We start from the raw sequence: 23,644 nt of genomic DNA, 5'->3' as shown, positions 1-23,644 counted from the left end.
TAGTGCTGATGCACACAGCCACATGGAGCAGCCTGTCTGGCAGACAGGCATGGAGCTTGTCTCAGGTTCCTGCAGTGCTGTGGGCTGGGAGCTGCCTAGGTAAATGCCTCCCAGCCACCGCATGCACCACTCCTTATGCCCCCCCAACTACCTGACTCTGGTCACCAGCTCCTCCTGCCCCAGGTCACCACCCAAACCCTCTGTATCCCCTCCCCACCTCCTCCAGGTCACAACTCCTACCCAGACCTTGCGCCTCCTCCTACACCTCCTTTCCCAGGCCAGAATCCTCTCCTTCACCAATACCCCCTCCTGAACCCTGCACCCCAAGCTCCTACTCCAGATCATAACTCCTCCTTCGCTCAGACTCCCTCTTGTACCCTATATCCCCTCTTACAGTCTTCTATCCCAAGCTCCCTGCTGGACCCTACCCACTGTCCCAGACTCCACACCTCCTCCACAGAAGTGCGGCCCTTGACCACTTACCAAAATCTTTGAGTGACCCCCCCCATTAAAAATTATGCCCACCCCACCCTAGAATATGAATGGTGATCAAGGGCCTCCAATCTGCTCATTAACCACTTAGGATATCATCTTCGATACATAGAATCATAGAATCCGATGGCTGGAAGAGACCTCAGGAAGTCATCAAGTCCAGACCCCTGCCCAAAGCAGGACCAACCCCAACTAAATCATCCCAGCTAGTCTTTAAGAATGCTACCCTATGGAACAGAGGAGACAACAAGTGAAGGGGGGAAAGATGCAGGGTCATGTCCCTCCCTCCCTTGCTATTTGGATTGTACTGAGCATGCTCACTAACACTGCTGAAGCCGGCTGCCCTCACTCTGACCCTCCATCAACAGGCAGAAGGCATCTCATATTCCTGACTCTGAGTACCTTTGAGACTGGACTGTCCAGCTATTTACTACAATCAGTTATATTATGGTTGCTTCTTTCATGCAAGTACCAGAAGATAAAATTAGACTTTACCTGCCTATGCCCAGCACACCCACAAAGAAGCAGCCGTAACTTGTGTGTAGGATCGCACATTGACAATTACGTATACAAAATAAGTAATTATCTAGAAAGACATCTGTGTATGCATTTATCAGTTGTGCATTCAAAACTGTGTGCATGTCTGCACACACATTTATGTGGATCAGAGTTAAGATGAATGTTTATAATTTGATGGGATTAAATAGGATGCCATTTTTTAAAATATGAATATTTTTTAGCACTGATTCCTAAGCCCCTAAAAAGTTTTTGCTACTTTGACTTTTACCTGAACACCTGAAGCATAGATAGAGTAGTAAATTGATTGTGCTTCTATATATAAGGTTTTCTAAGGGAGAATGGAAGATGAAAGTTAGTCCAAAACTTGCATTTTGTAAAACTGAAGCTTTTGTAAAATGTAAGATTAATTGCAGTTATTTCTCTTTTAAATCCAAAGGAAAACATTTTCTTTAAGTAAATATTCCACTTTAATGTTTGTATCGCATATTCTGTAGCATTGTGCTTATTTAGAAGACCCTGAAAATTAAATTGACTAAAAATCATGATAAGAAATTGAAATTCATTAGGCTATTTCCAGGGTCCAAATAGAGAGCAAAGCAGAAAATAAACAATATTAAAATATTAAAATAAATATTTAAACATATAAAATTAAATTGTAATAATCCAATTTATTTGAAACATAAGAGAAAGTTTCTTTAGTCTGACCCACCAGTGAGACTTTCAGTTAAGAGATCATAGTTTTCTTATTATGTTTATGAACTAAAATACCAGTTGCAAAAGAAATTACTTGTAGCTATAACAAATCATTTTATAATGAACAAACAGTTTAAAATGTATAAAGGTGGAAACAGGATCTCCCAAAGAAAAAGCAGTATAATTCTCTTGAAATAATACTATTTAAAAGAACTGCTAGTATTTTATTCTTTCTTTTATGACAATCCACTCTCCAAAAGACAGCTTCATCATTTAATCTGAGCATCAAGAGATTAAAAGAAAAATCACTTGTAAGAGTAACTGAAATTGTTGTGTGCCTCTTTTTTCTAGACATTGACTTTCTTAATAAAACCATCTTTTTAAAAATGCAAAGCAGCAGCAAATTATGAAAGGATTTAGAATCGATTTTCTAGGCAGTGACACTACCACTTTGACAGTTTCCCAGTGTATTTGGTTTTAGCTGCCAGAGAAACCTTGTTCAGCCTATTTGGGGGCCCCATGAAATGCTGCAAGCACTACTGAAATGAGTACTTGTCTTTTGTTGTGCTGCATGCTAGCACCATACAGTGCTGAGCTGATAAATCCACTTTTTCTAACACAAGCATTTTTCAAACAAAACTACCATGAGACTGATGAGTAATGCCAGCTTGCCAGAAAATACACACACACACACACACACACAACCTCTGTTGACAATGACAGCTGTTAAATTCACATATTCGCAAAATGAGATGTGTTACATAACTAGAAACTACAAGACTGTGCAAGAGCAACTAAACAGCAAGAGAAATTGCCAACCAACAATTTGATTAGTAGGAAAATAAATACACCAGTTGGAAGTGTATTGGCTTGCTAGCTATCATTATAAAAGTAGCACAGGGCTTGGTATATACAAAGGTTATTGGGCTCTTGGGAACATGCATCATCAATCTCTTTGTAGTTTTATTTTAATAAAGCTGGTGTGATGGGGGAGGAGAATATCAGCACGGCCTTATATTATATGAATACAAGGGTAACAAAAAATCCAGATGACAATATCTCTATGGAGGAAGTGGTGTCCTAATCCTAAAAGACTAACGATATGTCTCAGGAACTAAAACAAGGTAGAGGGGAGACAGATTTAGTTTTAACAAAATAACAATGACAGTGACTTTTCTTACATAGCACCTTTTATTCAACAATCTCAAAGCACTTTATAAAAAGGCGAGCATTATTATTCCCATTTTACACATATGAAAACTGAGTCACAGACAAGTTAAGTAACTTGCCTAAGGCCAAACTCAAGATCAAACAGGAAATCAAAGGCAGAATGAGGAACATGCCTCTTGACCCTCCACTTTCTAATCTAATCATTGGCTCACATCAATTCTTATGGCAATCAGTATTTCTATGATTGTTTTGAAAAACTATAATGAAGAACTATGGGCCTGGGAAATGCTTCAGGGTGGGAGAAGAAGCACAGAAAGATTTGAAACAATGGCACACTGAGGCATTTGTGCTACAACGGAGAAAAAAATATCAGGCTGGGAAGATGGAAATGCCTGTAAGATCCTGTCAACCCACATATGTGGCTGTGAATGCCAGAAAAGGGGTATTGAATATAGTTGATCTGGAGGTAAATCAAAGGGAGGGGGAAAAACACTGGCTCTCTTAATTAACAGCACTTTTTTTTAAAGCCTGTAATTAAACTACCTCTAACCTCAAGTCAAGTACAACTTTTATATATCTAAAATAATTTACACTTCCATTTTGTATGCCCAAAGCATAATTTACTTCTCTTACATTTTAATGGGGATTGTAAAGATTTGCTTTTAATTGGGATTTAATATAATGGGAAAACAGCATACAGAAGCTTTGTATATTTCAAAAGAGGGCTAAGATTATATGATACATCCTCTTTGACTGAAACTTTCCAACCAACTGCAGAGTATATATCCTTTATAATTTTATAAGCAATAAACTAGATTAATGCATCATTAGGATACACAGCTTTATCACAAATAATCAAGAAAAACAGAAGTTAATGTTTCAAGGGCTGTGTCTGCTGGGTCATATTATATACTGACTACTCCCTGGCATACTTTTGAGGGCATAAATAAAAGATTAAACTCCACAGCTAATCACAAACAGAAATAGAAAATACTTTCACATGTGAAAGTTGGCCAAGTTAACGTTGCACTTTGGAACCTTAACTTCTGTGTTTCCTGGTGCTGGGCTAGATAATGGCAGGTTCTTAAATGTAGCTCAGTAGGTAGGGAGGAGTAATGAACCTCCCACATTTTGGAGCACCTGCAGAAGGGCCAGCCTGAACTGTAGCTCCAATGTGGATGCCATCACCTGATACAATCCATGATAGAGCCTGTAAGAACAGCCACATGGGGTCAGACCAATGGTCCTGGTAGCCAGGTATACTATCTTCCAACAGTGGCCAATGCCAGGTACAAGTGATCCTCCTTTGCCACCCGTTCCCAGCTTCTGACAAAGGTTAGAATCAACCAGAGCATGGGGGTGAATCCCTGCCCATCCTTACTAATAGCCATGACTGTACCTATCCTCCACGGACTTCTCTAGTTCTTTTTTGAAGGCTATATGTTAGCCTTCACAATATCCTCCGGCAAGGAGTTCTACAGGTTCACTGTGCGTTGCGTGAAAAAAATACTTATTTTTGTTTGTTTTAAACTTGCTGCCTATTCATTTCATTTGGTGTCCCCCTAGTTCTTACGTTATGAGGAGTAACTAACACTTCTTTTTTTTTTTTTTTTTACTTTCTCCACTCCAGTCATGATTTTATAGACTAGTATCATATCCCCTCTCAGTCATCTGTTTTTCAAGATGAAAAGTCCCAGTCTTATTAGTCTCTCCTCATATGGAAACCTTTCAATATCCCTAAGCATTATTGTAGCCCTTTTCTGAATCTTTTCCAATTCCTATGCATCCTTTTTGAGATGGGGCAACAACATCTGCATGCAGTATCCAAGATGCTGTTGTACCATGGATTTATATAGAGGCAATATGATATTTTCTGTCGTATTATTTATCCTTTTATTAATGATTCCCAACACTCAGCTTGCTTTTTTGACTGCCACTGCACATTGAGTGGATGTTTTCAGAGAACTATCCACAGTGACTCCAAGATCTCTCCCTTGAGTGGTAACAGCTAATTTGGACTCCTTCACTTTATATGTATAGTTGGGATTATGTTTCCCAATGTGCATTACTTTGCAATTCATCAGCATTTTGTTGCCCAGTCACCCAATTCTGTGAGATCTTTTGGTAGCTCTTCGCAGTCTGCTGTCTTCAGTAGCTTTGTATCATCTGCAAATTTTGCTACTTCCCTGTTGATCCATTTTTCCAGATCATTTATGAATATGTTGAATAGGACTAGCACCAGTATGGATCTCTGGGGGACACTACTGGTTACTTCTCTTCAAAATGAGGCGGGGAAGGGCAGGGAGCAGGTGGGGACCACGGCTCTGCACACGCTATACATGCTAGTCAGCAGAGCTGGCCAGCCATGACCCCAGGGCTGCCAACAGGAGGGGGCAAAAGGAGCAGCTGCCTCCGGGTTTAAAAGGGCCCAGGGTGCCAAGCCACTGCTGCTGCTACCACAGCAGGGGCCATAGCCCTGGGCACTTTAAATTACCGCCTGGGCAGCACTGAAGAGCTGGCTAGGGGAGGCCAGCCCCCAGCCCTGCGCCTTCTGCTTGAGTGCCCAGGAATCTTGTTCAGGGACTCAGCAATTCTGTCAACAGCCCAGCATGCTCCAAAGGCATCCGGGAAGTACAGAGGACAAGGGACTGTGGCACCCCTTCCATGAGGCTTCCCTGAGCGCAGCTGCAGACCTGTGGGCTGCATGCTGCCTCTAGTGGTTCTCCCAGGGGGGCACAGCTCTTTACCAGCCCACACTAAAGGCTACGATGAAATGTCAGTCCTGTGCTTGGTGATTTTGCAGAGGGGCTATAGCAGTGTTAGTCCCAGGTTCTTCAGTGATCATTCACTAGACCCACTTCTCTTGCTGAAAGAGACCAGCTTTTGTTCTGCACAGAGCTCTCCTGCAGACGAAAAAGCTTGTCTCTTTCACCAACAGAAGTTGGTCCAATGAAAGTTATCTCCTCACCTCCCTTGTCTCCCGGGGGGAAGGGAGGGTTGGCTGTTCCTCCTTAACTTTTCATTTAGCCAGTTTGTGCAAGTAATTCTTTTGCTTTTTTAATTAAATAAAGTGTCAAGGAATAGTCCCTGCTTACTAAACTATTGCAATGGATGCATTTTGCTTCAACATTCACATTGCACTGAAGTACATGGCATGAAGGAGGTTAAAATTCTCACCTTTGTGGCTCGTAATGTTTGGTTGGAGACAATCTATTTGTATACATGATGGCTGAATCTATAAGAAAAGATCAAGGGCTTTTTCTTCACTTCCTATGTTGTCATTTGCATCTGTGCATTTTATATCCACTTTGCTCAGGTGCAAGCGACTGCATGAAGTGAGCAGACGACAATAATCAGACCCCAAAACTATTTTGTTTTAACAAAATGTTTTGTTAGTCTATAAAGTGCTACCAGAATATTTGTTGTGTTTTAAGTTTATCCTGTACAGACTAACTCAGCTACCCCCTGAAGCTTCAAAATTTCCAGGTTATCCTAAAATGCAAGTAAAAGTGCAGAGAACCAAAGATGTTAGGATTCACTTATTTTCTTAAAAAACAAGTAGTCCTTGGTTTCTGTTATTTCCACTCCAATTCATCTGAGGAAGTAGGCTTTACCCATAAAAGCTCATGAATTTATATATTTTTATCAGTTTCTAAGGTCCCACAGAACTACTCATTGTTTTTAAAGTTACAGACTAACATGGCTACCCCTCTGAGACCGATTTATTTCCTGTGCCGATTTTTTTTTTTTTTTTTTTTGCCTATTCTTTGTGGCAAGACTGGGGCAGGAGTTGAGAGAATTTTGATCTGTGCGCCAGGGAAATACTTACATTCTCCACCATGCAGAATGTCTTAGTAGCAGCTGGTGTGCTGACCAGGTGGGACAGGGAAAATGTCTCATAGTTCTCATTTTTAAATCTGTTTTATGTAAACCAAGCAAAGGCACTAGTCTTCATTGAAGAAAAGGATCCAGAGTCTGCCAGTCTTATTCCCATGAGGAGTCCCTCTGAAGTAAGCCAGCCTTCTCATGTCAATAACTTGTTTTTGCAGTAGCCCTGTTTAAAAAAATGTGTGGTTAGTATTCTCTTGGAGAACTATGAGAACATTACTGCTGCCTTCAACAGGTGCAGGATCAGGCCCTAAACTATTTGGAGCCCCAATATACCACCTTTATTCACCCTGCTCCACATAAAGCTTCACTGGGCCAGATTCTTGAACATGATGCCATATCTTACTACACAAACATTCCACTGATTTCAATGGGACTATTTGCAGATCCAGCGTGAGTAAAGGCAGCGGAATCCGAGTCACAGTAACCAAGGGGAACATTGGCAGAGGAAAGCACGGTCTGCTGTGAGAACCAGCCTCAGACCGGAGCCTTTGGGTCAGATTCTGCCACTCTTACTTGTGTTTAATGTCTCACTCTTTTGGCATCTCCAATGTGGCTTCAGTGGGGCCACTCAAGGGTTAAGGTACTAGCTGAATGTGAGCAGGGATATCAGAATCTAGCTCTTATTTACTAGACATAACAAGGATATTTTTGGGGGGGGAAAGGGATTCCTGCTGGGTTGCATTTACTTATTTTTTTCTAGGAACAGGACCAAAGAATTACGCAATTTGCTTTCCTCACAGCGGTTTTAAGGTCACATGTGAAAGTTAAAGAACAGTGTTCGGCTTAGGAACTGTACTTTCCTAATCCATGTAAACCCACTTACTAAGATGAATAAGGATTGCTCAAGTGAGTAAAGGGTGCAGAATGGGATCCTTAAAACAGTAATGAAACAGGACAATCTCAGTAGGAACCCACAACAAAAATCGACATGCTAAGAAGCTCGGGAGTATATACTCTGTTACCTCTGCACTGCAAAAGCCCCAAGAATATTCTGCATTTCTTACAATCTTAAAAACATTTCTTCTTGTGTATAGGTACGAGCGAAGCATCGTTAGAATTCATATATAACCAAATTTGTGGTGCGGCTATTTGTTTTACAGAACGACAATGGACACAGCCAAGCTATTTTGCATGTTATTTAATTTCCTTCCTTAAGTAAAAAATTACATCTCTTTAGATTATTTTGAACCTAAAACGGCTGTCCATATTAAAGAAGTTACTTCCTTAAATAAACAACCTGCTGTTTCTGTGGTATCAAGAAAATATCCAGCCTTGATAGACAGTGCCTATTTGGCTATTAATCAGTCAGCCTTATTTACATATTTGAAATCCAGATGCAGAGGAAATACTAGGTTTGGTTTGGAACATACAAAGGGCCTATTTTTCACATGTTAACACTCAGAATATTTAATATAAAATAGCATTGGGGTGGGGGAAAAGGCCTTTGCTGAAAGGTTTATAACAGAAGTACTTAACCCTAATAAAAACTTTTCATCAACGAGGGTTTTAAAAAAATGTTTTTTAATATGCTTTAAATGATCTCTACTCCTCATACCTACCTCCTTGCTTCCAAAATTGTTTGTACTGTCCCCAATAACACTCAGTGGAAAGCTGTCATTCCTGGCTAAATCCTTACTTAGGTTGGATGCTATGCCTCCGTTAGACAGGGTCACAAGGTCACAATCGATTTTGGAGGCCACCTGGAGAGTCCAGGCCGTGAACTGACTCAAAAAATTTATATCAGAGCTGGAATGGCCCACCTCCCAGGGCTAGGCCTGGCCTACCATTCCAACTGCAGGATGGGGCCTGCCAGGCCCAGCTCAGAAAGAAGCCAGAGTTGTTGACCCTGTTAGCTGACCTCTTCAAACTTCAGGAGAATTTTTCTGGCAGTTACCACGGTGACTGGGCGCTCCAAGCTTATCCTTCTTACTGAAAAAAAAATTAAGAAAAAAAATGTTAAAACCTACCTTGAAGAGATGTCTATCAAGAATCAACCATATAAATGTTTTAATTATTTGCTTCTTTCCTGGATCACTTTAGCATTAATTGTTACGCTCAAACCCATCAAAAAAGCAGTTGAACTAAATAAAGTTTTAGTGTGATTAAAAGTAATGTTCAATATATCAAAGGAGCAGCATTTCCAAAGCCAGTATGTCACAAATGAATCCCCAAAGGTTTAGTGTGGAAGCATAACATTTGTTTTCCTTTTTATACCTGTCTTGAACTTACCAATATTTCTCACTTATGTCAGAACAGACTGAGAAAATGATCAGCAGAGGAATGTAGTCTCTTTGGCTGCTATTTCTTTTGAAAACCAATTATTCGATTAAAATATTACTGACTATTAAACAATGCATTGTTTTAGTCTCTTAAAAGGAAAACAAGTGATCCATTTAATATATAATGAAATATTACTTAGCGAGTGCTCAGAGAAGTTGTCAGACAGCGTTAATGTTATTTATTTAACATGTCTTTCACAAGAACCATTTCTCAATTAAAAATTTACCAGGTGAGCAACATGTCTTGGTGTTGTGGGAAAATGCTTTAAATGTGATGTACTGAAAGGTCAGAGAAGACACTAAACAAACAACAAACCAAGTATGTTCTTTATAAAACAGCAAGAAAAATATGGATATTTCTCCATTTTCTGTGCAATATCACATTGTATATGAAGCTTTTATGTAAATATATGGCTCAGACATGAATACCAGACATGGAAGTTTACTGAAGGGAGCAAATAATGGGTAAACTATGTTATAGTTTATCACATAGCTGTAGTAAAATCCTACTTAAGGGCTTTTGGTGGTAAACTTTCAATCAGAATTCTTACTTTGAAGGAGTGGGCTGTGCCCACCAAAGCTCATAATACTATCTATATTTTTGTTAGTCTCTAAGGACCATTCATTGTTTTTTAAGCATTTTTACTTTGTCATGAATTACTCATTTCTGGAGTACTGTTAAACATGTTTAATGATTGCAAGTTTAATATTTTGTCTGACACCTGGCTTAGAAGTATTTTTGTTGTGGTTTGAAGAAAGTTAAAATATTAATATTCAAATTGTTGCTTTCCAGCTGTTACATACTCATTTTACTGTCCCCTTCCATCTCTGATGGGTGATAAGACACTGGGTATAAAGCTGAAGAGGCTTCCTCGACATCAGGATATCCTTTGGATTCTGTGAGTTTAAAAAAAAAGGAAGAAAAGAAAAGCAAGAGAGTGTTATATAACAAACTAAATGTCTTGTCCCAGTTTCGTTTTTCCATCTCCACTGGAGGGAAAGGAACAGACAACTGAGTGGTAACTTATATTTTTTTTAAAGTAAATACAAGAAATGTAAAGCACTATTTTAATCAAATCCCCTTTCTTCCTCTCATAACCCAATTCAGCTGCTTTAAAAATAGCCACATGCTTACAACACTATAAAATATTTTTTTACAAAAATTGTAAGAGAGTCAGGTAATTTAAATTAATAATGAAAACAACACCTCAAGCTTCCTTTCTAGGCACATGCTATGGAAAATATCAGTTTTTGATTAATTGATTTGTCTTGTTTCTTATTATAGATGTGCAGGGGGGGCTTATGCTAGGTTTTGTTTGTAGTGCCTGTTACAATGTAACAATCAACTGATTGATTAATTGGCTAGTGAGAAGAAGGGAGGGAACTAGAGGGCTGTTTTTTGGGTTGTTTTTGTTTTTTAATCTTTTCCTTTTTTTACATTCCTGCTGAGGAGCACTCTACATGTAAACATATGGCTTTCAATTAGTTAGCATGATGTATGAAGTCATGCCCAGGGCTAGCCAGGTTGGTGATTCAGAGTAGACTATGATGCCAACTCATTCCCTGGTGATAAACACTGATTGTCCTTCCCACAGCCTGGCACCCCTGGCAGCCTTATTAGAAGACCTTGTGTTTGGCAGAGCATTGAATATGAAGGCAGGAAATGAGGTCCTGGCTGGCTTAGTACAGAGATGACTGTCTTACAGAAGGCAATAAGCAAGGCCAGAGACTCCTGAGTCACCAACTTTAAACTATTGGGGACTCTGCAGTTTTGCTTGATCTCTGCCAAGAGTCCTGCTTTCCTTGCAGCCCAGAATCTCACTGATTTCACTGAACATTTTGCAGCCTGTAGGAGTTAATCAAGAGAATAAGGGAGACCTGTTATTTGTAGGGTGGAAGGTCATGGGATTTCTAGCTCCCATATTCCTCCCACCCAACTCCCTCAAAAATCTCTGTGCCCTGACTTTAGGCTCAATAGCTTTCCAGGCAGGGGAATGTATGTCTTTCCCCAGCCCCAGTATAGAGTCTTCTATCGTTTGGATTATGTTTTGCTAACTATATTACAACAAGCCATTTATCTCGGTCTATGGCTTGGGGCCCTCTTGTATGGCCTCCCCTTTTCCAGGAATTTCACATAGAATAAGGAAAATCTTTAAACCCAAGTGGGTAGCTGCACTGTACCTTTGTCTCGGGGCACAGCCACTTCCTGACTGCAGAGCCTTTTTTTTTATTATTGTAGGTCGTTCAGAACCCAAGACAGACGAACCTGAAATTGTGGAACCCAAAAGAGTTTTTAATAAGGCTCCCAAACAAGCCAACAACCCTCTGGGAAGCAGCTAACCCCTCACAGCGAGTCAGAGAGCGAGGCTTCTGATCGCGCGTGTGACATTTTTTTTTTCAATTTAAATCCCTCCATGCTATTGCAACAATGATATTTAGACCGTTTGGGACTCAGATTATTGCTCTAATAAATTGTTTTTATTGGTGCTTTGTGGCAAATAAGCCCCCGATTGATTTGTCTCCTAATCAGCATGGAGAATGCACTCCGCTGTAATTAAATCTTGGGTAACAGGGCACTCTGTGTTCGCTTGTCTCTTCGCTTGCAGGGGTATGAAATACAGTACATCACACGGTATACTGTACGAGATAGGCACCGTGCCAGCCCAAAGCACTATTATGCTCGCTTGCCTTTAGTGTGGTTACAAATTAGTACAGCTTTACGATGTATGCAACAGCCTGCATCGCATGGGAGAAACGGGGAAGTTATTGGAGAAGGGAAATGGCCAAAGATAAGTCTCTCTCCCTCTCTCCCTCTTTCTCTCCTCTTCTCATTTCCATAAAAAGTTTGCCCACTTTAAAGACTTTAAGTTGCCTAAAATAGCTCTGAGAGGATCTTGTAATGGATCTCTCTCTCGCTCGCTCGCTTTTTCGATCACTGGGGAGGATTTCAGGAGTGCAAGAAGTGTCCTCTCTGTTCATCATAAACTTTGTAGCTGCCATACTGCACGTTACATTCTCGCTCTGGCTGGGATCTGGATGGTGCTAGATAAGCTAGTCCACAACAAAAGGAGGTGGACGCGTGGGGGGTGCAGTAGATTCTCAAGACGTCAAGAGACTTAGGGTCAATTCTCCTTTTCCTTCCCTGGTTCTGACAAGGGATCTACACACAAGTTGCAGGTGTTATTGGGTAGCGTCACCGGAGAATCCGTCCAATCGTTTGTCTGAGGCCTTTCCCAGCGACATCTCTTGCATAGTTCGTTCCCTCCTGAGCGTTGCTTTCCACCTAGATAATCAAGTGATTTTTTAAAAACGTTGTAAGCATACATAATAGCTGCAATTTCGCAGGACTATATATCATTCCGGAAAGAGAAAATGGGATTTTTGAAAGGTTGATTTTAAATCACCCCACCCCCATTTTACTTTCACTATAATATTTTCATTCAACTTTTAATTCAATTTATTGATGTGACTGATTGGGAAATTCAAACGACATTGACGAGAAGCTGGTTTTCCGATTGGAAACATCCTCTTCGGAGTCGATTTCTCGAACCTTTAAAATAGTTTTGAACGTCTACAGACCTCACACCTCCGCCTCCCCCCGTCCCTGCACCCACTGAAAACACCTATAGGGCGCTCTCTCACACACACATACTCTGAACCCCTATAGAACTAGCTATTCCAGCCAAAGAGCAGCACCACGCTGGATCCCATCAAAATAACATGCTTCAGTCTTGGAAGCACCCCTATGTGCGAATAGGCGGAAAGTGAAATTAACTAAACTGCTGGGGGAAGAAGCCAACTCATCTCCGGAGGGGGGAGGAGAACATCCACACGGCCCAAGTCAGGGTCCGAGCCATTGGAAGCTCTCCCCTATTGATTGGAATGGTCACAGCTTTGGGATGACGGAGCACAGATTAATGCTTCTATACATTCGTGCTCTTTTCTTTCTGGCTGCCCGGCTCTGACTCCAGGGAAGCAGGCCAGCGGATAATTACCTCTCAGTGCAAGCCTCAGAGTTGGCCTAATCCGAAAGCTCAAGTGCCCGTAAATAAAACTTCAGGAAAAGTTATTGAAACTGACAAATACAGGGTGACAAATAATCAATAAAAGCCCAGTTCGACATCCTTTATTGTTTTCAGGCACTAACAGCACGTAATGAAACCTCTGCGAGGACAAGGGGAGGGGGCAGCCACGGACTGAGAGCTTGTCTTTTCTGTGGGAAGAGTCCCCAGTTAAAGGACCATATGCAGGCCAGGCCGTCTCATGTGGCCTGCTTCCCCCCCACCCCCCGCCTCACCCCGTTTGTATTTGGGTCCCACAATTTCAGGTTTGCACTAATTAATTTAACTGGAATCAGTTTAATTCTTATATCCGGCTCCCATACACATTAACTAATAGTCCATGTTCTACATGTACATTATATATGGTATATATTATTGCCTATAATATATAGTATGTATACGTTATATAAAACACCATATAGATAGTTGAGAGAGAGAGAGAGAGAGAGAGAGAGAGAGAGATTCTGTTACATACACACACACACAATAAATGCATTGACCGAGAGAGTTGTTTGCCTTGGAAGTTTTACAGAGCTATAGCAACCTAACCCATTATATTCCTAATTAAAATTTCAGCCCTTAATCTCCCCTAGATTTTCAGTGTTGTAATTTCTAAAGTTGTATAAAAGGACAGTGTGAAATCGGAACTCGCTCTGTAGCCTCCTCTCTCTGTCTCAATGAATTAAGGTCTGCTCTATCCGTTTAAAGCCTGCACACAAAGTTGATTCACTTTCTGTGAGAGTTTTGGGAGGGATTGTTGGGGGGGTTGTTTTGCTTTGTTTTGGGGAGGGGTTGTTGTTTTTTAAAACCGGAGGCTCCCCATGCCTGGGAGCTTTTGAGCTGTGTAAATGAACGGCAATGTCACATAATCGATAGGGAAAACTCAGCTGTCACAGATCCTAACGCAGCCTCTCGCCACAGAAATAACGTGATTTGGCATTTCAAAGTTTGGGAACGTGCTGTCTGGGCGTCTAGGGCTCGGTGAAGAAGATCTAAACAGAGAGATGGTGGCTGCCCACTGGTGCAAACCAATAGCGAGGGGCTTGAATGACCAGAAATGCCAGTTTGCCATCACCCCCCTGCATTCTCTCGCGCACACAGACATCTCTCCGTTTCACAAAGCCCTTCCTGCCCATTGTGCTTGCTGCCGTTATTTCGCTGGAAAACAGCCATTCCCAAACTTTTGGAGCCAAATCAAAATCAGGTGCGGCCCAGAGCAGCGAGGTTTAAACAGCGATGACACCCCAAACAACCCCAAAGCCCTGTCAGCAGGCATGTATGGCAGCGCCTTTTGCCCATCTTCAGCAACCCTTCCCCCTGCCCAACCACTGAATTAAAAAGAAAAATCGTGAGGGAGACAAAAGTACAAGTCCCTCTAGGGCCAGTAATACAATCTGGAGGACATCTGGTTAAATCACCGACTCTCCCCGGATCCTTCAAAACTTTGAACATGATGCAAACCCAAACCTCCTTTCAAAGCCAACTTCGGCAGACTTTGTATAGGCCTGCTGATATGTCACATATTCCCATATAACGCACTCACCTTCTGAGCCCTTAGCTGTTAGTGTCATTAGATAGGGAGAATATGTTAATTCGCCCATGCATATCAGTGTATTTTAATGTGACACAGACAGATAATCGTGACATGCTAGATTACAGACCAGGTAGAAAATATTTCAGAACTGGTGTAAGGTTACTTCGCTGAAATAATGGTCTAGTTAGCCTGGGGTAAAAGGTCCGTGTGATTCATAGTTAACGCTCGGTGTTCACCGACCCTATCTCCTCGTATCTCAATACTGAACTGCACCAATATTTGAAGATAAATTTATGACAGAAGCAGACCTTTGTAGGCAAAGATTTTCCCACTGAAACTGAGATTTTTAATTGGCTCTTGGTCGAAGCATGGAACTGTAGGAACTGTACATTCTAGACTATTGGCTAACTGTTCTCCATAGCTCACTGTCTATATACACCAACACTGACTTATGTACATACACCCATGTACCTACATAGAAGTACACAAGAAAGTAACTCAGATCGTGTGTTCAGACATAAAGGCGTTTAACTTCAAATTAGGAAGCTCTCTCCGAGGAGCGATACACTTCTCTTTGGTCAGACCACAGTATTTGATCATATCTTTATTTTATTTTTGTCCCCGCCACAATGGGACCCGTAGGCTGAATCAAGAAATAGAATTCAGATCGTCTGATCTGACACGAGGAAACTTTGCGTGCGTAATATTATAACACTCTACAGGAAAAATCAGACCACTGTTGCTGACACAGGGAGTATGCTGAAGTACCACTCTGTTTCAATCCCCCTTTGGATACAATTTAAGTCTCCTCTGGCTTACAGTAATATACTCTCCAACTCTCAAGCTGTCCAAAAGGGAGATTTAATGAGGCCGAGTTTATACGCTTATATAATTTAGACGATTCGCTGTAGCAGTAAAATGACAATTGGTACATGTGTAGTGCAAAAGAGGTGAAATCCCATCCAGGGACCAAGTGACTTATTTCTGAAGGAGCTGTCATTTCCAGCAGGGGGGACACAGTGACAAGGCCAGGAGTGATGGAGCTCTGATCTCCATCAAGGAAAGATAACCACCTGATTAAAATAGGCCTCTTGTTCTCTCGTTACTCGATCGTCGTGTGAACTTACCTTATTTACAATTATAGGCAATGAGTGAGCTCCCCAGACTGCAATACACCTATAGCTTTGGCTTGTCCCTCTCTGTTATCAAGAGCATCTCTTGGACCGAATTCTGGACAACTCACAATAAAGGAGCAAAACAAAATGCGTCCAGGGTCCCGAATATCTGTATACACAGAGGCATATGCATGCAAAACAAGATGAATAGATGCAGTTATATCGTTTGAAATGGAGCAAGTCATTGCGTATATGAAATAACCACACAGCTGCTCCAACTTGCTACTGTATGTACTTGATCCCCCCACACAAAAAAACCCAGCCCCCCAGAAAGCATTAGATTATTTGTTTGTATGAAATACCATCTATTTAAAAAACAGCGAGTAGTCCTGTGGCACCTCAGAAACTATCTATCTATCTATCTATCTATCTATATCTATATCTATATCTATATCTATATCTATATCTATATCTATATCTATATCTATCTATCTATCTATCTATATATATATACAGAGAGAGAGAGAGAGAGAGAGAGAGAGTCTCATGAGCTTTAGTGGGCAAAACCCACTTTCTCAGATGAGCTGGAGAGGAATAACAGAAGCCCCATATCTATCTTTTTTTAAAATCCTTTCCCGAGCAGATATTTTGATAATTCCCTATATCCAGGTCAGACTGGATCCAGGGCGTTTGAACAGGAGAGGGATTCACATTTGTCCTGAGGTGTAATGTACTTGCTTCTCCATTTTCCAGTTAAATGGCACAGTGTGTTTGCCGGATTATTATCCCACCATTGCTTGTGCATTTGTCTCTTATGTCTAGTGTCTGTCATTACACAAAGCGTTTTGAAGAGCTAATTTCAAAGACAGAAAGTATACACTTACTATAAAAGTCATTAAATTAGCATGACAAGCATAAAGTTCCTACGTTATAATTTGGTTATAGATCTGAAATCTTTACTGCTCTATCCACTTCAAGAAGGAAAACTGTCTACAGCGAGGCACTAATGCAAAGTTAGGACAATTGTCTGCAGTGTACAATATGGCAAGACTAGGAGGAATGGGGGAAAGGTCTTTGTTTCATCAGTCTATTGGTAGATAATTCACCAAGAGGTAAGAAACTATCTTTATTTTCTCCCCACCCCATCGGTCAGGAAGTCTTACGGGAGGTCTTCTACCCAACAGGTGTCTGTGAATGTGACCCAAAGCTATCCATGTATTTAATGTTCAATAATGTACGTATATAAAATCTTGAACAATATATAGACAGCATCAGCCATGTACTAGTTAGTTCGCCCAGATAACGAAGCAAAAGCTAAAATGCAAAGAGTATCCTGGACTTTTTGTGCAGATTAGAAATTGTCATAAATCCAACTTTTTAATAGCTTCTTCGGAGAGAGAAGGAGTGAAAATCCACTCCGAAGAGAGACGTGTCTCTGTATTTCTTTGTCACACTAAACTTAGAAACTACACCCAGATTTAGCAGTGGCACATTTATACAGCCAGGGCGCGGTATCGAATCTACTCCCACTTTCCCATCCACATTGCAGCGCACTTTTGGCCATATCTAGTTTTCAGACTAGAGAGTTTTCAGACTGTCTCACGTTTTGACTCGGATTAAATTAAAAGTAAAGACGAGCCACTCGAAAAAATCTTTTTTTTAAATAGGGCTTCCCAATGGCAGCTTTAAAATCTTGTTTTCAACTTTCATTTGCCTCCGGATCAGTAGCTTGTGTTCTCATGGACGGGTGTGTTGGGTTTTATAGAAGCGACCTGCAGTTTGTGGGTGCTTTCCATCCACCTTCTCCTCTTTAACCGTGTCAATTCTCATCACTGACCTGTTGGTCATAGCTACGGTATCAGTGTCCCTTTTACAGGCACCTCACCGTTGGTTTCTTTTTCGCCGCATGTGCCTGCTATTTAACACTTGCTACCTTTGCCATTAGAGTCCTAGAGTGACCCCCATGGGTATATTTGAAAGAAAGTCCTTCTGCATACCAGCACTGCCTCCGTACCGAAGTAATAGCAAAAGGGACCCATTCAGATACAGGGACCACACTGAAGCATTAATTAGGCTGATGAAATCCATAGAAATGTATGGATTCAGCATAATCGAGTTTCTTCTGCGGGCTATAGTTAAGGAATACGTGAGCAGCTGGGAGAATAGAAAGTACTGTGAGGGTGAAGTCATGCATGTAATTGAGTATATTTAACATAACCATTTTAATGATCGGTGATTAAAAGTGCATCTACTTAAATTGTATACCTCTGCAATTTGTCCATATCAACTTTAGAGCGTTCACAAAGGAAAGGTCCTCCTATACATTTATAAACAAGATCCCTTTACTGGCTAAGCATGACTCTAAGCAGGGTAGATAACTAACTCTCTGCTTGGGCAAAGAGGGTGGGAGGGGAGAAAGAGGCCTTTTGCTAGAAAACAGCTACGCCAGTGTGATATTAATTAATCACTGTTTTGGCCCCTTTTCTCTCTAATGCAGTCACACTATTAGAAGTGCATAATAAGTGAGATTTCTTTTCATCGGTAATTATTTATAACAATTAGATCACTCGAAAAATCCTCGGGGTTCTTTCACGTGTTAAAAGAGCGGCTTCTCCGCTATTGGACGAGATTTTTTTTTTTAATTTTCATGGGAAGGTTTTTTTCCCCCGCCAAACCTTGCCAATAGCCAAGCCAGGCAATGAGACAGGTTTTACTCCTCCGACGGTTTCACGGAAGAGTATCAGAGTTTACAGCCTGGCGGGGGGACGGGTGGGGAAGACTTGGGGGGAAGATAGAGAGGATGGGCAGGTGTGGGCGTCTTTGCAGGCGATTCCCGCAGAAGGGTAAATGAAACGCTGAAATCTGCCAGTGGGGACTTTGTTCCACCAAAGCCCACGCGTTTGGAAGGCTGAGTGGCTCCCCCTTTCCTATGCGCTCTGCTCAAGCTGGAGGCAGTGAATAAATAGACTCATTGTAGAGCCTATACACAAACCAACCCAGCCCACCCCACTCCCCCGCCCTTTATTGCTGGGAAAAAAGGAGACAAATCTGCAATCGCTTTGCACTGAGGACTCGGAGCCTAAACTTTCCTCCGTTCTGCACAACGCCTGTTAGAAGGAAGACGCGAACACACACACACTGTCCATTGAACCTGGAGGCTGGTGGGGAAGGGAGTGGGGGGGGGGGGTCCCCACACTGGCCAATTTGACCCCAGGAATCTCCTAAAGGCAGCCCATTTTGCCTCTGGAGCGCGCAGATTCGTGTCCATCTCCTGGAGGAAAATAACGGTTCCAAAGTGGCCAGATGTCTTCAGACTCTTTACTAAAGACGGGGGGGGGGGGGGGGGGGAGGGGGAGAGGGGGCTGGGATGAGCAAGAGAGGTTCATTTAAGTGGATGGAGGAAATCAATTCCTCCCCCCCCCCTCCGGTCCAAATATAGCTGTAAGGTGAATTCCATCTGGAGACATTCCATCAAACCCAGCCCTCGGCTTCCCTCCCCGAATCGGACCCACCAACGTATGTAACCTAGAAATACTGAAGAGGCGAGCCCGGCTGGGGCATTATTCCGTGCAAGAGAATCTGCAGCCTTGAAAGCATATTTTTCTTCTGGCTATGGTGGCACTTAGATGATACTGTGGGCAATGAAACTGGGGAGATTTATATCTTTTGGAAAGTAGGGCGAGCCAGATGGTAATAGCGTCATTAACAAACAAACTTGGGATGTGCAAGTGAAGCTTGAAATTGGGAAAGGGATCTGGAGAACAAAGGGGGCTGCTGTTGAGGGGGAAAAAAAGCCCCTCTTCTGCCGGCCAAAGCTAAGGGCACATTCTGGAGGGGCTGTTCCTAGCCAGCGCTAGATAATAAACGAGGGCTTTTTCCTCCCCTGTTGCGACTGAGAAAGGACAGAGAAAACTTTTGCAATAGGCAAATGTGGCATTTATTTATGTGTAACCCTTTGTAGTCTCAAGTGTCCCAAATGGGCCTTTAATTCAAATCCCTGGTTTGATAGGGAGGGATTGAACATCCAAGTGTATTTGATAGAAACAAAGCGCCGCTTGTGCCAAGTGTAAGTGCCAAGAGTTCAAGTAATTATTTTAAAATTGTTAATAGTATTAAGTAAATATTCAAGGAGTCGCTTTTTCTAAAGCGGGGAATGGAAATATGGGCAGGATTGCTTAGGCTCTCTCTGGATGCTCTTACTTTTCTTTCTTTTTTTAGCATTCTTGCTATTTGAGGTGGGTAGGAAAGCCACATTCTATGTTTGTGTTTATAGGCAGTAGGGAGTTTGCGCCTATGCCATACAGAACTTGTTTTAATAGCTGTCCTTCTGCATTATCCTGCCAATATATAGTTTATTCATGCATCCGCCCAGCCCACTGGACTTTCACTCACGGCTTATCCTAAGTTCAGAGGGAGTTTTGTCTGAGTAAGGATTTCAGTATTTGGCACACAACGAGCGAGTGTGAGTCATTGCTCACGCACAAAGATCATCCCTACACGTTACTCTGTACAGTCATCCACGAGGTATATTCCAGATATGGGGCCCTCTTTGTCTATGGAAATATTAACCAATATGTCCCCCTGTCGCCCCCGATAACTATATAAATACTAGGAGTTCCTTAGGAAGCTTAAGTTTTTCCCCTGAGTCGAGTTGGTAGGTATTAGATGATCAATAGTTGAATAGATGCCTGTTAACAGCGCCTAGTTGACAGACATATGCCCAAGCGCTACATTTTTTTAATGTACTGGAGATCTTTAAAAGCCCCGAGGACTTACCCTTCAGGCATTATTCAAAGAAAGAAAAAAACTGAGACCGGCGGTTCGTCACAGGCAATTGTAAAGGGTTTCAAAGGGCCGATCAAACGAGTTGGAGAGTAATCTACATTAAAGTCCGGATGGCAGTGTTACAACATGCACCTGCAGGGTATTTGCTATCCGTGCCCCTTACAGAGCTACAAATCACCATTAGAGAAAGCTGCTTAAGCTTCCTCCTTGCTTCTAGAAAGACTGACTCGGGCTACTTCACTTTGATATTTATACATCTTGTTATTGATAAGTATGTTAAAAAATCCCCCCTCCCCCCCTCCCCCCGAACTATTCCTAGGCACTTTCAGGCATCCTACAGAACTCTTGGAAATAGGGGAATCTGCTGAAAGATTGAAACGTCTCCTGGGCATGGGCCATGCGCGTGTGTGACTCTCACATTATGGCAAATCGAGTCCATGTATGGGTCGCAGCAGCGTCTCGCTCACTTTGGGCTAGTGTGCGGCGTTGTTGTCTTTCAACTTGTGAGCTGCACTTTGACTCGGGAGAAACGGGGAGTAGGGAGAGATGGGAAAGAAGGAAAATCACACTGAGGAACAGTGTGTGTGTGTGTGTGTGTGTGTGTGTGTGTGTGTGTGTGTGTGTGTGTGTAACAGAGAGTGAAAAAGAGAGAAAAGAAGTGCATGGAAAATAATGGATTCAGGGGCATTAAAACGACCAAAGCCTGCGAGATGCCAAGAGACGCACATTTAATACCCCAGACCCTATCAGTAGACCGGCTAGCTTCCCTCCGCGCTCAAGGCACACGGTGTATCCGGGGCGACCAGGCAGCGTAGGACGTATCGGAACGTCCAATGTCCTGCAGGATTTTCTCACAGTTGCGGGAGGCGCAAATATGGAAATGAGCTCATTATGGAGAGGGAGTGGCAGCCCAGGCGTCCCCTTCCGCTACCCCACAACCCTGGATCGTCTACGTCTGAAATAAACAAACCCAATGCACAGAGCACCCACTACAGAAAAAAAAAAGATTTCAGATTTCAAGGAGTATGCAGTCTTGTGTGTGCCCTGGTAAACTGATCATTAGTTTTAGCAGCCTCTGTACAGTCTCACAGTGGTTACTGGGCTATTAACCATTTGCATGCGCGCAGGGACCTCAGCGGCTGTTTACAAGTTAAAGTCGCTTTGCGCTATCAGAACACATTTAAAAACAAAACAAAACAATCACCCAGAACACGCGGCACTTTGCTCCGCAAACATCTATTTTTAATTTTGAACTCTACTGCCTGTGCTCGACCTAATCCAAAACTAGCAACACCTCCCCCAGATGTGGCCAAGTGAGGAAAGCAGATTTTTGAAACAAAACAAAAACCAGGGCAGATGATTATTTTAACCCCCCCGAATGTTCACCTTGGGGTAGGGGTGGGGGAGTAAAGACAAGATGGGAAGTGCCTTTAGGGATCGCGTTAAAGGCGAGCTGGAAGGCACTATGAATCTGGAACTTTAGTTCCAGGGACTCTGAGTGGGTGCTTCTATCTTTGGTTTTTCCCCCCTGACTTTTCTGATACTTCAAACTGTGAGGAAACCTGGTGGCAAGGGTGAGGAAAGGAGAGCACTTTAGATAACTGTCACGATTGTATTTGAAAGGTATCCAGCTCCCGGTTTGCTGGGGCTGGCTCAGTTTTGCTTCCAAGCTGGTAGTTGTTGGAAAAAACAAAATGCAGGGGAATTAGCACCTGTTTGGGAACCCTTCCTAGCTACCATGTGAGAAGCTAACCAGGTGACTGCTCCCCAGGGTAGGCAGGAGAGGGAGAGGGAAACGCATGGTGCTAAATTGTTTTAAAGTGTCCATACGGTGCTGATGCGTAAGAGGATTTAGCTACAGTTCTTCTGGTTGCTCGCTCTGTCAAAATGTGCAAACAAAAGGAGGCGAAAGATTCTGGATTCCGTATCTTTGCTCTATCTCCGTACACCCTGGGATGTGGTGCCCTGCGAGGAAGAATGCCATGCATCACCCTTAATCTCCTGCTGACTGAACTCAATAGCGCATCAAAGCTCGCATTGTTTAGAGCTTGGGGTGAAAGACTGGGGCTAGGCAGAGGATCATCCTGCTGCCAACTCCTGTCGGGGGGAAAGTTTTCCAAATAAACGATGGCCGGTGGAATTACATTTCAAGGGGTGGCGGGGTCGGGGGGAGCTATCTGTCCCCCCAAGTGGCTGTTCCCGCACAGGTACCAAGTAGAAAGGAACACACCCAGAAAAGCGCTGGGTATGCGGTTTAACAGCAGCAAGTGGAGGGGAGCCTAGGGTCCTAATGGTAAGAGGAGCGAGGCTCGCCGTGCGGTGTCCAAGAATCACAGAATCGGCCCCCTTTCCCACCTGCTTGTCCTGCAAAGAGAAGCGGGGGCCCATCTGGTTTTTCTGCAGAGCTTAGCAGAATAAGTTTCCAAACCCAGCCCCTGGTGTGTACTTAGAGCGATCCCCTTAGGGCGGTGGGAACCCAGTGGCCTGGTTTATAGGTACCGCCTTTGGGGGGGGGGGCGAGGTTCTTGAGTTCGGAATGTTAATAGCGCGTCTTTGGGGGCCTCTGTGACTTCTGCACCGACTCTGCGAGCGTCAGAAAAGAAAACATTCGGACTCGGCCAGTCGTCCGAAAGGTAACAGGTAAGAGAAATGAACACAGGACAGGGCTACGCGGGGCCCCGGCCTCTGCGCCGCAACTGGAGACGTCACAGGCGGTCTGGCAGGTTTCCTGGCATTTACAAAATAATGTCACGGGTAACGCGCAAAGTCTCCGAACTGGTACAGAACAAATCTTCCCCGAGGCTGGAGTGCACGTTTCCTTCTTGATCAGCAAAGCAATATTAAACACAAAGCAGGAAACTCCGAAAACCCAGGGCTGGCAGGAGAGAGACCACTGACCACTGGGGCAGAATTGTAGAGCATCTTGGGCCAGGCATTGGTTTGGTGTGCATGCTTCTGCTTCCCTGGTCATTCTGCCACCTAAAGCGCTGTCTAGCAACCCAGGGAAAGGGGTGTATTTACTTCTGGAAGATTTAGGTTGTTGCTAGGATGTGAGAACAAAAAAATCTTCAATAAGTCGGGGGGAGGGGGAGAGAGGGGGGGTTA

At 42.8% G+C, this 23,644-nt stretch overlaps 1 long non-coding RNA gene across 2 annotated transcripts in view; it reads right to left on the bottom strand.

Annotated features, from left to right (window-relative positions):
- Nucleotides 1-1,706: 1,706 nt before the first annotated feature.
- Nucleotides 1,707-23,644, bottom strand: part of LOC142830803 (uncharacterized) — a 427,426-nt gene continuing 405,488 nt past the window's right edge. For both annotated transcript variants that reach the window (XR_012906315.1, XR_012906316.1), the window contains 3 exons: nt 9,849-9,941; nt 8,550-8,694; nt 1,707-6,928 (listed from right to left, as the gene is read on the bottom strand). This is a non-coding gene — a long non-coding RNA (uncharacterized LOC142830803). The remainder of the gene's footprint in view (nt 6,929-8,549; nt 8,695-9,848; nt 9,942-23,644) is intronic.

The sequence above is a fragment of the Pelodiscus sinensis genome, chromosome 10 (assembly GCF_049634645.1).
Source record: "Pelodiscus sinensis isolate JC-2024 chromosome 10, ASM4963464v1, whole genome shotgun sequence".
Taxonomy (NCBI): domain Eukaryota; kingdom Metazoa; phylum Chordata; order Testudines; family Trionychidae; genus Pelodiscus; species Pelodiscus sinensis.
Note: the sequence above shows the minus strand (reverse complement) of the source record. Positions and strands in the feature narration are given on the sequence as shown.